At 34.8% G+C, this 13,930-nt stretch overlaps 2 non-coding genes across 2 annotated transcripts in view; both read right to left on the reverse strand.

The window, feature by feature from the left end:
* Positions 1-10,446: 10,446 nt before the first annotated feature.
* On the reverse strand, positions 10,447-10,565 carry LOC132128148 (5S ribosomal RNA). Its single transcript, XR_009427859.1, has one exon. It is a non-coding gene; the product is annotated as a 5S ribosomal RNA (ribosomal RNA).
* A 3,356-nt stretch (positions 10,566-13,921) lies between these two features.
* Positions 13,922-13,930, reverse strand: part of LOC132127886 (5S ribosomal RNA) — a 119-nt gene continuing 110 nt past the window's right edge. The window contains exon 1 of the ribosomal RNA XR_009427612.1: positions 13,922-13,930. This exon is cut by the window's right edge and continues 110 nt beyond it. This is a non-coding gene — a ribosomal RNA (5S ribosomal RNA).

Below are 13,930 nucleotides of genomic sequence, written 5' to 3' on the forward strand. Positions count from 1 at the left end.
CCACTTAATAATAAAGTTCTTTTCCTTGTGTCCCAATCTTTTTGTTTAAAAATAAAGGTTGATTTAAAATGATTCCCCTTCCAACAGGTTTAAAATCCACCTTTGCTAAAAAAGACCCCCAAGCGCTTAAAACTTCCTTGTAAAATTCTGGTATTCCTTGTATCATCCAGTTCTTCAATTTCATCCATAAAATATTGTCTCCAATTTGTAAATTTCCACACTCTTCATTTTTTGTTCCAGATCTACTAGTCCCATCCCTCCCTCCTCTACCGGCCCAATCAAAGTGTTGTAAGCAATTCTTGGGGGGGGGGGGGGGGGGCGGGTCCCATAAAAACTCACCCACAGCGGCATTGATGCTACATGTAAAATCCACATCCACTATTTCCCCCCACATATTATCCTGTACATTCTTTTCATTTTTTCCTAAAAGCACACCTAAAATCTTAAATTCCTGCACTTCTGTGAAACTCCAACACCCCGTTAAAACCAGTACCCTCCCAAATCTCATGTATTCAGTTTTCTCTTCATTTATCTTTGCTCCTGACCCTTGACAATACCAATTGATTTTATCCATTACATTTTTAACACTCTGCAAATTTTCCACTATTATTGTAGTGTCGTCAGCATACTGGTAAATCTTATTTAGCTCTTTTCCTCTATTTATTTCAATTCCTTTTATTTCTTTACAGTTTTTAACTATCAGTCCTAAAGGCTCTGCCACTAAAGAATATAATTGCGCTGATAACGGGCATCCTTGTCTTATAGATCTAGTTAAAATAAAAGGCTCTGTTAAAAAACCATTACACTTTACTTTTATTAATGCATCTTTGTATAAAATTTTTAACCACTTTATAAAATTCTCCCCAAAACCAAACTGCTCTAAAATCGAAAATAAAAATCCATGCTCCACTCTATCGAAAGCTTTTTCAAAGTCCAAACTAATAAAATAACCATTTTTGCCTTCTCCACGGACATAACTTACCCCATCTCTTATACTGTTTGTTATATCAGTTATGTCTCTTCCAATTACTCCATATGCCTGATTTGTCTCTATTATACTCAGTAAAACATTTTTCAATCTGTTCGCTAAAACCTTTGCTAAAATCTTTAAGTCAGTATTTAACATGGTTATTGGTCTAAAATTCTTTAAAAGCGTCTTATCACCCTTTCTTTTATATATTATTTTCATCAAACCCATACTCATTTTTTGATTGAAAGCCTCTTTTTTTAAAAACCTCCTCATATACTTCTTGTAGAATCAAACTTATTTTATCCTTAAAAACTATATAAAACTCATTACCTATCCCATCTATACCCGGACTTTTCTTGCTTTTCAAATTATTTATTGCTTGTGTTATTTCTTCTAGCTTTATTTCTTTATCGCATTCCATTTTGTCTGCCGCCTCCACTCTTTTTGTTATTTGTTGTAATAATAAATTTCTAATTTTTCCATCTGTATCTTTAGTTTTAAATAATTCTTCATAATAGCTTCTTACTACTTCCAAAATTCCCTTTGTTTCCTTAATTACCTCACCGTTTTTATTTTTCAATTCTTTTATCATTTCCGATTTTGCTTTTCCCCTTTCTAGGTTAAAGAAGAACCTTGTGCATTTTTCTCCTTCTACTGTATATTTTGCTCTACTTCTTAACATTGCTCCATTACATTTACTTTCCTCAAATTTCTTCAATTCCTCCTCCATTACTATAACATTTTGCACATTTACCTCCTCCTTATTTAATTCTTCCTTTAATTTATCTCTTATCTTTTTTTCTTTAGCCCTTTTCACTTTCTGGATCAACCTGCTATACTTAATTGAATATTTTTTATTTCATATTTTACGTTCTCCCACCACAATCTCTTGTCTTCCCAATACATTCCATTTTCTTTTTCTTCTTCTATTATCTTTTCAATCCCTTGTTTGTAACTTTTATTTTTTAAAAGTTCTGTGTTTAAAATCCAAACTCCAGGTCCCTTAATTTCATCTTTAAAATTCATTCTCATTAAAACCATTTTATGATCACTCAAAGAAGTTTCCTTATAAGTTACATCCTCTATAAAATAGGTTAGGTTTCTGGTACATAAAAAGTGATCTATTCTTGTTTGACATAAAAAATTACCGACTAGCTCCTCCTCCATCAAACCCCTTAATTCTTTTCTCCCTGTATCTGACTTAAAAACCATTCCGTCAGCCATATCTCTCTTACTAAAAACCGTATTAAAATCACCTGCCATTATTATTTTTACCCCATCCTTCTATCAAGTCTCTTAAAACAGTAAAAAACATAGTCTTTTCTTTTTCTTCATTTGGCGCATGTAGGTTGATTAAATTAAATTCTTCATTTCCATATTTAATTTTCACCCCTATACATTTCCCTTTTTTATCATCATAGATGAGTTCCCCTTCTATTTCCTTGTTTTTCCTTATTAATATAGCAACCCCTCTTCCCATTTGTCCTTCTCCATTATTAAAAAATATTTCTCCATCCCATCTCTTCTTAAAAACATCCATTACATCCCTTCTCCAGTTTGTTTCTTGCAATAAAATAATATCCTCATTTTTACACAGTTCTTTTAGTTTTTCAAATTTCATTTCATTCAACAGTCCCCTCGCATTAGAAACAACAACACTTAAAACCATAAAATATAGTAAAACATGCATAAAAGCCATTTTCTCAGTCCGCGCTCTCAGAGACTTTCAACACTTCATATCTATTTATATTTACTAGAGGGTTCTCTTGTATCACTTTTTTCCTATCCTTATCAAGGTTCGGTCTTACCTTGGGCAATCTTCTTCTTTTGAGGCCTTTTACTTCAGTGTCTACATCCTCATTACTTTCCTCACTCTCTTTGTCTTCAATATTCCCTTTGTCTTCTTGATTATTTTTTCCATTTTGTCCAATGCACTGTCCAGTACCCTTTCAGTTTTTGGCACAGGTGCCAATTTTCCTCCTTCCATTTGAGTCTGCATCCTTTGTTCGTTTATCGTCCTCTCCTTGTCCATTACTGTTCTCTTTATTCCTACTGTCCTGCGTTCCTTCCTCCTCTTCCTCCATCTCCTTGTCTTCATCTTTCTCATACACCTGCCTTCCCTCCTGCTCCTCTTGATTTTGGTTGTTTTCCATCCAGCACTCACACTTATCCAAAACTCTCCTGCAGTCCGGGCAACTCACCGCTCTGCAGTCCCTTGCGAAGTGGCCCCTTTCCAAGCACTTGTAACATGTAAATTCTGGGCAGTCCTTTACCATGTGGTCTGGGCTCATGCACAGTCTACAGGTCTTCACCTGGTTACTGTGCACCACCCGAAAAAACTGTGGACCTTCTGCTGTCTCCATCTTGGTGCTGTAGGGCAGGGACGCCACCTCTTTGGGGAACCGCACTTTAATATACCTCGTCCCATCCTCGATGCTGGTGCCTGGGTATGTCCTCCTCCTGATGTTAGAGACTGGCGTTACCCCCCATCCCTCTAGCTTCTTTAGGATGTCCTCATCATTCACATAGGCAGGCAGGTGCATGAATGAGACAACATAGTCTCTGTTTTGCAGCCTTTTCACCTCACAGTTTATCCCCTTAATCGTCAGTCCATTGGTTAATTCATCTGCAGCCTCCTCATTCTCTAAGGTAATTTCATATTCCTTTGATAGCCTTGGTCTCACTGCCAGAAGTTTTGCCACACCGATTCTCCCTGCGATCGCTTTAATAATGTCTTCTGCCTTCGCATCCTGCACATACAATAATTCCACAATCACTTTTGCTTCCTTCATATAAACTCTTTTTGCAGCATCTCTTCTTTCATCTTTATCCATTCCGTTTCCATCTCGTTGTCGATTTGCCAGTCCAGGTTCTTTTTGCCTTTGTGTCTCTCCTTCCATTGCTTTGTCCGTCACCAAAGATCCATCCATTTTTAACATAAACAAACTACTAGACTTACTTTCCCCCCAAACAGCATACGCTGTTGGGAGGATAAACTTAAACAAAAAATAAAAAACAAAACAAAACAAAAACTCATAAAACAAACACAAAAAGTTAAATACAAACAAGCTTAGATGAGCCTTCCTCACCCTCTACTGCCACGTCAGCTGCTGCAAAGAGAGGTCTATTTAAAGATCAGCCACTCTAAGCGCCAGTACATTATATAAGTAGGGAAGAAACCCCAAAAGCTTAGAGCACCTGGCATTCCCAGGCGGTCTCCCATCCAAGTAGTAACCAGAACCAAACATGCTAAGATTCAGAGATCGGGCATTGACTCTTTTTTTTTTTGTTTTTGCAAGATTGTTATATAATTAGTGAAAAATTTCCAAAAAGCTTACAGCACCTGGCATTCCCAGGCGGTCTCCCATCCAAGTACTAACCAGGCATAGCCAGGTATGGCCGTAAGTGAAGGCTGCTGCAAACAGACGGCAATTTAAACATCAGCACTCTAATCTCCAGTACATTATATAAGTTCGGAAGAAAACCAAAAAGCTTAGAGCACCTGGTATTCCCAGGCGGTCTCCCATCCAAGTACTAACCAGGCCCAAACCTGCTTAGCTTCCGAGATCAGACGAGATCGGGCATAGCCTTTTTTTTTTTTTTTTTTTTTTTTTTTTTTTATTAAGAAATTTCAATCAATAAAATACAATAGATTAAACGCAATCAATAGAAAATACAGAACATTGTCTTTACATATCTCTACATTACACATCTTTCCTTTACATAGATAATTTAAAAATCTCCTTCACTTCCTGGCAGCTTCCACATTAAATCATTTAAAACACAATAAACTTTTGGGGTAAAAACATCATAAAAAGAGTCTAACATATTTACACCTTTAAAGTACACATACAGTCTTTCAGTATATAATTCTGTTTTTCTTTTAAACATCCTCCAAACATCCAACACAATTTTTTCCTTTTTAGCCACAGTTCTTCTGTCCCATATTGCACTTTTCATTAGCATTACACACAGATTAATGAAACTTTTGTTTTGAAACTTTTTTTCCCAACCAAACATCACAACTCTGTTCCATTCCATTACATTTTCATCCCACTCCTCAGTCACATCTTTAATTAAACATTTACATTTCCTTAAAAAGTCCTCTAGCTCTCTACAATGTAAAAACATATGTAAAATTCCCTCTTCCTCTTCCTGGCACACTTTACACAGAGCATTTTCTTCCATTCCTATTTTATTTAAAATAACCTCAGTAAAAACCACTTTATGCCTTATAAAATAAGGCATTTTTAATGATTTCATATTTATTTTTTATTTCTTGTTCACTGTAATCTTCTTTTGCCTCCATTGCATCCACAATAAATTGTGTTGGTAAAAACCCTTCTTTAAATTCATACAACACATCTCTCACTTTAGTTATCCCCACATCCATCCATTTCTTTAAAAACATTTCTTTGTCTTGTTTTAAAATGTTTTTGTTTAAAAACAGAGGTTGATTTAAAATGTTTTCTCTCCCATGTGGATCCTACTCAAGTCTATCTAAAAATTTTCCCCAGGCACTAAAAATTTCTCTATAAAACTCTGGTAAGCACTCTGTCATCCAATTCTTTGTTTTCATCCATAAAATCCCATCCCCCATGTTAAAATCCCCACATTTGTTTAAAAAATACTCCATTGTCTTTTTCCATGCTGTTTTGTGACCATCATCTAGATATTTTTTTACTATTTTAATTCTTAAGCTATTTTTTCTGTTCAACATCAATTAATCCCATCCCTCCTTTCCCTACTTCTCCTATTAATGTACTATATGCAATCCTTGAAGGTTTACTATTCCATAAAAAATCTAAAAAACATTTCTTCAACCTTTTTTCCACCCACACTGGCATAGCAGTCACATATAAAACATACCACAACTTTGACACCATTAACACATTTAAAATTAAAACCTTCCCTTTTAAACTTAATGTCCTCAATTTCCAAAAATTTAACCTTCTTTCAATTCCTCCTACTATTTCTTCCCACATTTTGTCTTTAACATTCTTTTCGTCTTTTCCCATTAGAACACCTAAAATCCTTATTTCTTTTGTTTCTTTAAAATGAAAATACTCTGTTAAAACAGTCACTCCTCCAAATCTCATATATATAGTTTTTTCTCCATTTATCTTACCTCCTGATCCCCTACAAAACATCTGTACTACTTCCATTACTTTATTAACACTCTCTATATCTTTAACTATTATTGTCGTATCATCTGCATATTGAAATATTTTTTCATTTCCCCCACTTCCTTCAATGTTTATCCCTCTTATGTCTTCGTCTATTTTAATAGCTAATCCCAATGGTTCTGCAACTAAAGAATATAAAAGCGCTGATAATGGACATCCTTGTCTTATTGATCTAGTAATTTTAAAACATTCAGTTAAAAAACCGTTACATTGTATTCTTGTTATTGCTCCCCTATATAAAATTGTAATCCACTTGACAAAATTTTCCCCGAACCCGTACCTTCTTAAAATTCCAAATAAATATTCATGCTCCACTCTATCAAAAGCCTTTTCAAAATCCAAACTAATAACACATCCTTTTTTGTTTTTTTCTTTCATATATCTTATCCTATCAATTATACTTAGAGTTGTGTCCGCTATATCTTTCCCTTTAACTCCATACACTTGATTTGTTTCAATTATGGTTGGCATTACCTCTTTCAATCTGTTGGCTAAAACTTTTGTTAAAATTTTCAGATCTGTATTCAGCATTGTAATTGGTCTATAATTTTTTAAGTCTACTTTATCTCCTTTTCTTTTATATATCAACTTTATTAATCCCATCCCCATTCTCTGATTCATTTCTTCTTTCTTAAAAATGTCTTCATATACTTCTTTTAAAATACTGGTTAAAAAATCTTTAAAAACTATATAAAATTCACTCCCCAAACCATCTATACCTGGACTTTTAATTTTGTTTAATTCACTTATTGCTCTTTTTATCTCTTCTTCTCTTATCTCTTCATCACACTCTTTTTTGTCTACTTCTCCTACTGTTGTTTTTATTTGCTTAAGTAACTCCAATTTATCTTCTTCCCTAAACCCCTCAGTACTAAACAGGTTCTCATAATATGCTTTTACTTCTTTTAATATTTCCTCATTTGTTTCCACCACTACACCATTTTTTCCTCTTATTTCTTTAATCATTCCAGCTTTCCTTCGTATTTTTTCTAGATCAAAGAAAAAATTTGTACATTTTTCTCCCTCCACAGTATATTTAGCTTTACTTCTTAGTCTTGCTCCTTCATATTTTTTCTCTTCCATTTCTTTCAATATTCCCTCCAATTCTTTTATTTTTTGTATATCTTTCCCATTCTCATTTAATTCATTTTCCAATTGTTCTCTTATTTCTCTCTCCTTCTTCCTCTTACATATCTGTATTAATTTGCAATACTTTATTGTGAATTTTTTAACTAAATATTTAACATTTTCCCACCATATCCTTTTATCTTCACTGTACATTTCATTCTCCTTTTCTTTTTCAATAATTTCTTTAATACTTAAAACATACTCCTCATTCTTCAAAACCTCTACATTTAACACCCATACACCCGGCCCTCTTTTCACTGAACTCCAGTCTACTTGCAAAAAAATTGGTTTATGGTCACTTAAGCTTGATTCTTCATATTTAATATTACAGATAAATCCTTCAATGTTCCTTGTACATAAAATAAAATCAATCCTTGTTTTACACATAAAATTCCCTACTAATTGCCTCCTTGAATATTCTTTCTTTTTTTCATTCCTTTCTCTCCATACATCAATTATATTATTTTCTTCCATTAATAATTTCAGTTCTTTTCTTCCTTTATCATTTTTAAAAACCATTCCCTCACCCATTTCTAATTTACTGAAAACGGTATTAAAATCACCCATCATAATAACCTCTTTATGCTTTTTTAAAAAATCTCTTAATACATTAAAATATTCCTTCTTTTCATTCTCTACAGTCGGTGCATGAATATTAACTACAATAACTTTTTTCTCCTCATACTCCATTTCAACCGCAATACATTTCCCATCTACGTCATTATATATTGTTTTACATGATACCCAACAGTTTTCTTTTATTAAAATCGCAACTCCTCTTCCCAGCCTCCCATCACCATTGTTATATAAAATCTCTCCGCTTGACCTTTTCCTTATTTCAGTCATGTACTCTTCCCTCCAGTTAGTTTCTTGTAATAAAATCACATCCTCTCCTTTACACATTTCTTTCACTTTTTCAAATTTTCCTACGTTCGAAAGCCCTCTAGCATTAAAAGTAACAATTCTTAAAAGCATAAAACATATAAAAACATGCATAAAACCCATAAACTCAGTCCATCTCCTCCAAACCCTTTAGCAGCTCATACTTATTTGCACACTCAATACCATCTTCTTTAAGCACTCTTTTTCTTGCAATATCTAGATTGGGCATTACCTTTACCGATCTTCTTCTTTTCGATGATTTCCCCTGTGTCTCCTCATTTTCTTGTCCTTGTTCACACACTTTTGTAGCAGAAACATTCTCATTACTCTCATAATTATGTTCCACAGGGTCCATCTCCTTTTGCATACTGTCCGTCACATCCATTGGTGTCCATAAAATTCCCTCCTGTTGTGCATCACTCAGTACATTATTCCTTTTATCATCCTGTTCCACATTATCCAAAGCATTTTGCAAGCTGTCAGTCAAATCCATCTGTGTCCAAATTCCCCCATCCTGTTGTGTTTGTATGATCGGTTCGGTACACTCTTTCTGTTGTTCTATATCCTTATTTAATTCCAGTCCTTCACCTCGTACTGTTTCTCCATCATCTCGCTGCTCGTTGTCTCTTTCATGCACCTGCCCGCCCACCTGCTGCTCCTCCTCCTCCTCCTCACCCTGCATCCAACACTCACACTTATTTAAAACCAAATTGCAATCCGGGCACGTCACAGCATTGCAATTTCGCGCGAAGTGGCCTCTCTCCTCGCATTTATGGCACGTGAACTCCGGGCAGTCCTTCACCACATGGTCTGGGCTCATGCACAGCCGACAAGTCTTCACCTGATGGCTGTGCATCACCCGAAAGTATTGTGGACCCTCTGCCGTTTCTATTTTTGTGCTGTAAGGGAGAGAGGCCACCTCCTTCAGGAACCGCGCCTTTACATATCTTGTCCCATCCTCAATGCTGGTGCCCGGATAAACACGCCGCTTTATTTTTGAAATTGGGGAAACCCCCCCAAACCTCCAGTTTATTTAAAATCTCTTCATCAGCAAGGTAGACGGGCAGATGCATGAAAGAGACAACATAGTCTCTGTTTTGAAGTTTTTTTTATCTCACAGTTCACTCCATTTATTAACAATCCCTCAGTCAGTTTATCACAAGTTTCTTCTTTTTCCATTGTCAGCTCATATGCTTTTCCTTGTCTTGGCCTTAGTACCAAGATTTCCCCATATCCACATTTGTCCGTCACGGCTTTAATAATATCCATAGCCCTCACCTCATTTACATTTTCCACATTCACAATCACTGTTGCCTCCTTTAAGTATTTCCTTTTACCAAATGTATCTCTTACATCTTGATTTTTACCGTGTCCTGCTCGTTGTCGATACTCCAGTCCAGTGTCGTTTGCCATGCGTCTCTCTCCAGCCAGACCAGTGTGGTTTTCCATGCATCTCTCTCCAGCCAGTCCAGTGTCGTTTGCCATGCATCTCTCTCCAGCCAGTCCAGTGTCTTTTGCCATGCGTGTCTCTCCAGCCATTCCAGTGTCGTTTGCCAATAATCTGTCCATTGTACAAAACACAAACAAAAAATTAACCACCCTACAGCCAGCAAGATGCTGCTGTTAGGTGGTTTAAAACTGAAAAACCACACAGAAAATAAACTAAAGTCCAAAAACAACTCACAAAACAAACACAAACAGAAAAATCAAAATGGAGGAGAGCCTTCCTCTCCCAACTGCAGCCAACACTTCCTGTAGCTCTCTAGCGCCCTCAGGTTGGTATGGCCGTAAGCGAAAGCTGCTGCAAAGAGAGGTCTATTTAAAGATCAGCCAGTCTAAGCGCCAGTACATTATATACCATCCAAGTAGTAACCAGAACCAAACATGCTAAGATTCAGAGATCGGGCATTGACTCTTTTTTTTTTTTTTTGCAAGATTATTATATAATTAGTGAAAAATTTCCAAAAACCTTACAGCACCTGGCATTCCCAGGCGGTCTCCCATCCAAGTACTAACCAGGCATAGCCAGGTTGGTATGGCCGTAAGTGAAGGCTGCTGCAAAGAGACGGCAATTTAAACATCAGCCACTCTAATCTCCAGTACATTATATAAGTTCGGAAGAAAACCAAAAAGCTTAGAGCACCTGGCATTCCCAGGCAGTCTACCATCCAAGTAGTAACCAGAACCAAACATGCTAAGATTCAGAGATCGGGCATTGACTCTTTTTTTTTTTTTTTTTTTTTGCAAGATTATTACATAATTAGTGAAGAATTTCCAAAAAGCTTACAGCACCTGGTATTCTCAGGCGGTCTCCCATCCAAGTACTAACCAGGTCCAAACCTGCTTAGCTTCCGAGATCAGACAAGATCGGGCATAGCCAGGTTGGTATGGCCATAAGCGAAAGCTGCTGCAAAGAGAGGGCTATTTAAAGATCAGCCACTCTAATCCCCAGTTCATTATGTAAGTTCGGAAGAAAACCCAAAAGCTTACAGCACCTGGTATTCCCAGGCGGTCTACCATCCAAGTACTAACCAGGCCCAAACCTGCTTAGCTTCCGAGATCAGACGAGATTTTTTTTTTTTTTTTTTATTAAAAAACTTTCAGATTTAAGTACATAAAATACATTTACTTTGACAAGTTGTAAAACACCTTTTTCAAACAAGCATTAAAACCTTTAACATTTTCTACTCATTTTCCATTTTTCAAAACAGCATTTTACATTGGTAGCTTTACCTTCACAGTACTCAAGATATGTCGTACCTCTGATGTCATAAGACTATCAAAACCATCCACATTATCCTCCATTTCCAAGTAACTGCACAGTATTTGTAAATACTCCTCCAATTTACTTTTAAATAGCATCCATAGATTCACTTTAGACTTCTTCTGTTTCACAATTTTCCTTCTACTCCATATTGAGTACTTCGCCAATGCCAATATTACATTTATTACTTTCTTATTTTTACATTTAACATTAATACCAAACATCATTATTTCATTTCAATTAATTTCTTCTTCCCCAACATTCCCCATTAACATTGGCACAATTTTCATTAAAATTCCCATCAATTCTTCAAGTTCTGTACAATTTAAAAACAAGTGTAAAATTCCTTCATTCTTTTCCTCACACACTTTACATAATGCATTCTCTGCTATTCCAATTTTATACAACCTCATTTCTGAAAAAATCATGTTTTGTCTTATATAATAATCCAGACATTCTACTTTGGTGTCTAGATACTTCCAATTAATATTACTCCACATCTTCTTCTCATCAATTCCAGGAAATATCTTTTGCCAGAATTGGTTTGCTATTGGTTTTCTAAAAATAGAATCTCTAAAACAAATATAAAACACTTTCACAGCAAATAATTTAAAATCCAAATGCATTTCCCCAACTTTAACTAAAACCTCCATTTTGTTATCTTCCTTTTCTTTACTCTCTATTCTTTTAAACCATTCTTTTGATATTGCTTGTTTTAAATCTTCATATTGTTTTTTTTAAAGTAGTCATCTCAAAATCCTCTTTTGCCTCAACCATAGCATCCACTACTACTTGTACTGGCAAAAAGCCTTCTTTTACTTCATATAAAAAAAACATCCTTAACTTTTTTAATCCCTACCTCAAACCACTGTTTATAAAAAAACCTCTTTGTTTTTCAACAAAATATGTCTATTTAAAAACAAAGGTTGATTTAAAAGCACTTCTCTTCCTTGTGGGTTAAGAGAAACATGTGGTAAAAAATCTATCCATGCCCCTAAAACTTCTGTATAAAAATCCGGTATCCCCTTTATACTCCTTTTCTTCAGTTTCATCCATAAAATATCATCTTCCAGCCCCATGCCTCCACATTTATTTAGAAAATATTTCATTATTATTTTCCAGTCACCCTTATTTTCTTCATTTAAATATTTTCTTACTAATTTAATTCTCATGCTTTTTTTCCTTTGCTCTACATCCATCAATCCAACCCCTCCCTCCTCGATTGGTCCGATTAGCGTATCATAGGCTATTCTCGAAGGCTTGCCATCCCATAAAAAGTTTACAATACATTTTTTTAATCTCTTTTCCGCCCACATTTGTATGGGCATTACTGATAACGCATACCACATTTTGGATAAAAGTAAGGTGATTACTATTAAGACCTTCCCTTTCAAATTTAAATTCCTTTGCTTCCAAAAAGTTAATCTCCTTTCCATTCCTCCCAATATTTCCTCCCACATCATATTCCCACTATTCTTCTCATCTTTCCCAAAGATTATTCCTAAAATTTTCATGTGCTCTTCTTCTTTAAAAGCAAAACAAGTTGGTAATATTTTGGCTTCCCCAATTTTTTATTTATTTAAATAATTTAAAATAATTAAATAATTATTCAAATAATTTTATTTGAATAATTTATTCCTTTAATATCTATATTTCTTTGGATAGCAATCCCTAAGGGCTCTGCTACCAATGAGTAAAGTTGAGGTGACAATGGGCTACCTTGTCTAATTGATCTTGTGATTTTAAAAGCATTTGTTAAAAACCCATTGCACTTTATCTTACTCATTGCTCTTTTATATAAAACTTTAATCCACTTAATAAAATTCTCTCCAAAGCCAATTTTCTTTAGAATATCAAATAAAAACTCATGTTCCACTCTATCAAAAGCTTTTTCCAAATCAAGACTAATTAACATAACCACTTTTCTTTTCAGCTTCCGTGTAACTTATCATGTCTCTCACATTATAAATTGTATCAGTTATATCTCTTCCTTTAACAGCATATGCTTGGTTTGTTTCAATTATTTTTGGTAAAATATCCTTCAATCTGTTTAAAAATTTTAAAATCACTGTTTAACATTGTGATGGGTCTAAAATTATTTAAAGCTGCTTTGTCTCCCCTCTTTTTATATATAATTTTCACTAAACCCATCCTCATAACTTGAGTCACTTCGTCCTTCCTAAAAATGTCCTCATATATTTCTTTTAAAATTGGTATTAACTTATCTTTAAAGGCCTTATAAAACTCATTTGTTAAACTATCTACTCCTGGACTTCTCCCTCCTTTTAATTGCAATATTGCCATTTCAATTTCTTCCTGTTGTATCTCTTTTTCCCCTACTTCTTTGTCATGCTCTTCCAATTTTAATGTGATATGTTCTAATAAAAACTCTTTTTTATCTCTGAACTCTGAACTATCTCTGTAAATAACATTTGCTCCTTTACATAGCTCCTTCATCTTTTCAAATTTTTCCACATTCAATAAACCTCTTGCATTCCATGATATAATATTCAAAACCATAAAATACATAAATAATTAAAAACATTCCTAATTTTCTCCATTTTCAGTCTTCTTTTTCTTCTAGGTTTCTTAACACATCAAATCTGTTTACACTTTTCAAAATTTCCCTTCTTTTTTTAAATGCTTCTAAATTTGGTGTTACCTTAAATGATCTTCTTCTCCCCATTTGTCCCAAGTCTGTACCTCCCCTTTTATCTACCAGTTCATGTCCTTCTTTTCCATCGCTCTTCTCCATGTTTTGGCTTTTTTCTCCTCCATTATACTCGTCCATTGAATTTGTTTTAACTCCAACTGGTGTCCATATTCCTTCCTCCATACTTCCCTTAGAGTTTAGAGCACCTGGCATTCCCAGGCGGTCTCCCATCCAAGTAGTAACCAGAACCAAACATGCTAAGATTCAGAGATCGGGCATTGACTCTTTTTTTTTTTTTTTTGCAAGATTATTACATAATTAGTGAATAAATTCCAAAAAGCTTACAG

The sequence above is a fragment of the Carassius carassius genome, chromosome 45, assembly GCF_963082965.1.
Source record: "Carassius carassius chromosome 45, fCarCar2.1, whole genome shotgun sequence".
NCBI classification, from domain to species: Eukaryota; Metazoa; Chordata; class Actinopteri; order Cypriniformes; family Cyprinidae; genus Carassius; species Carassius carassius.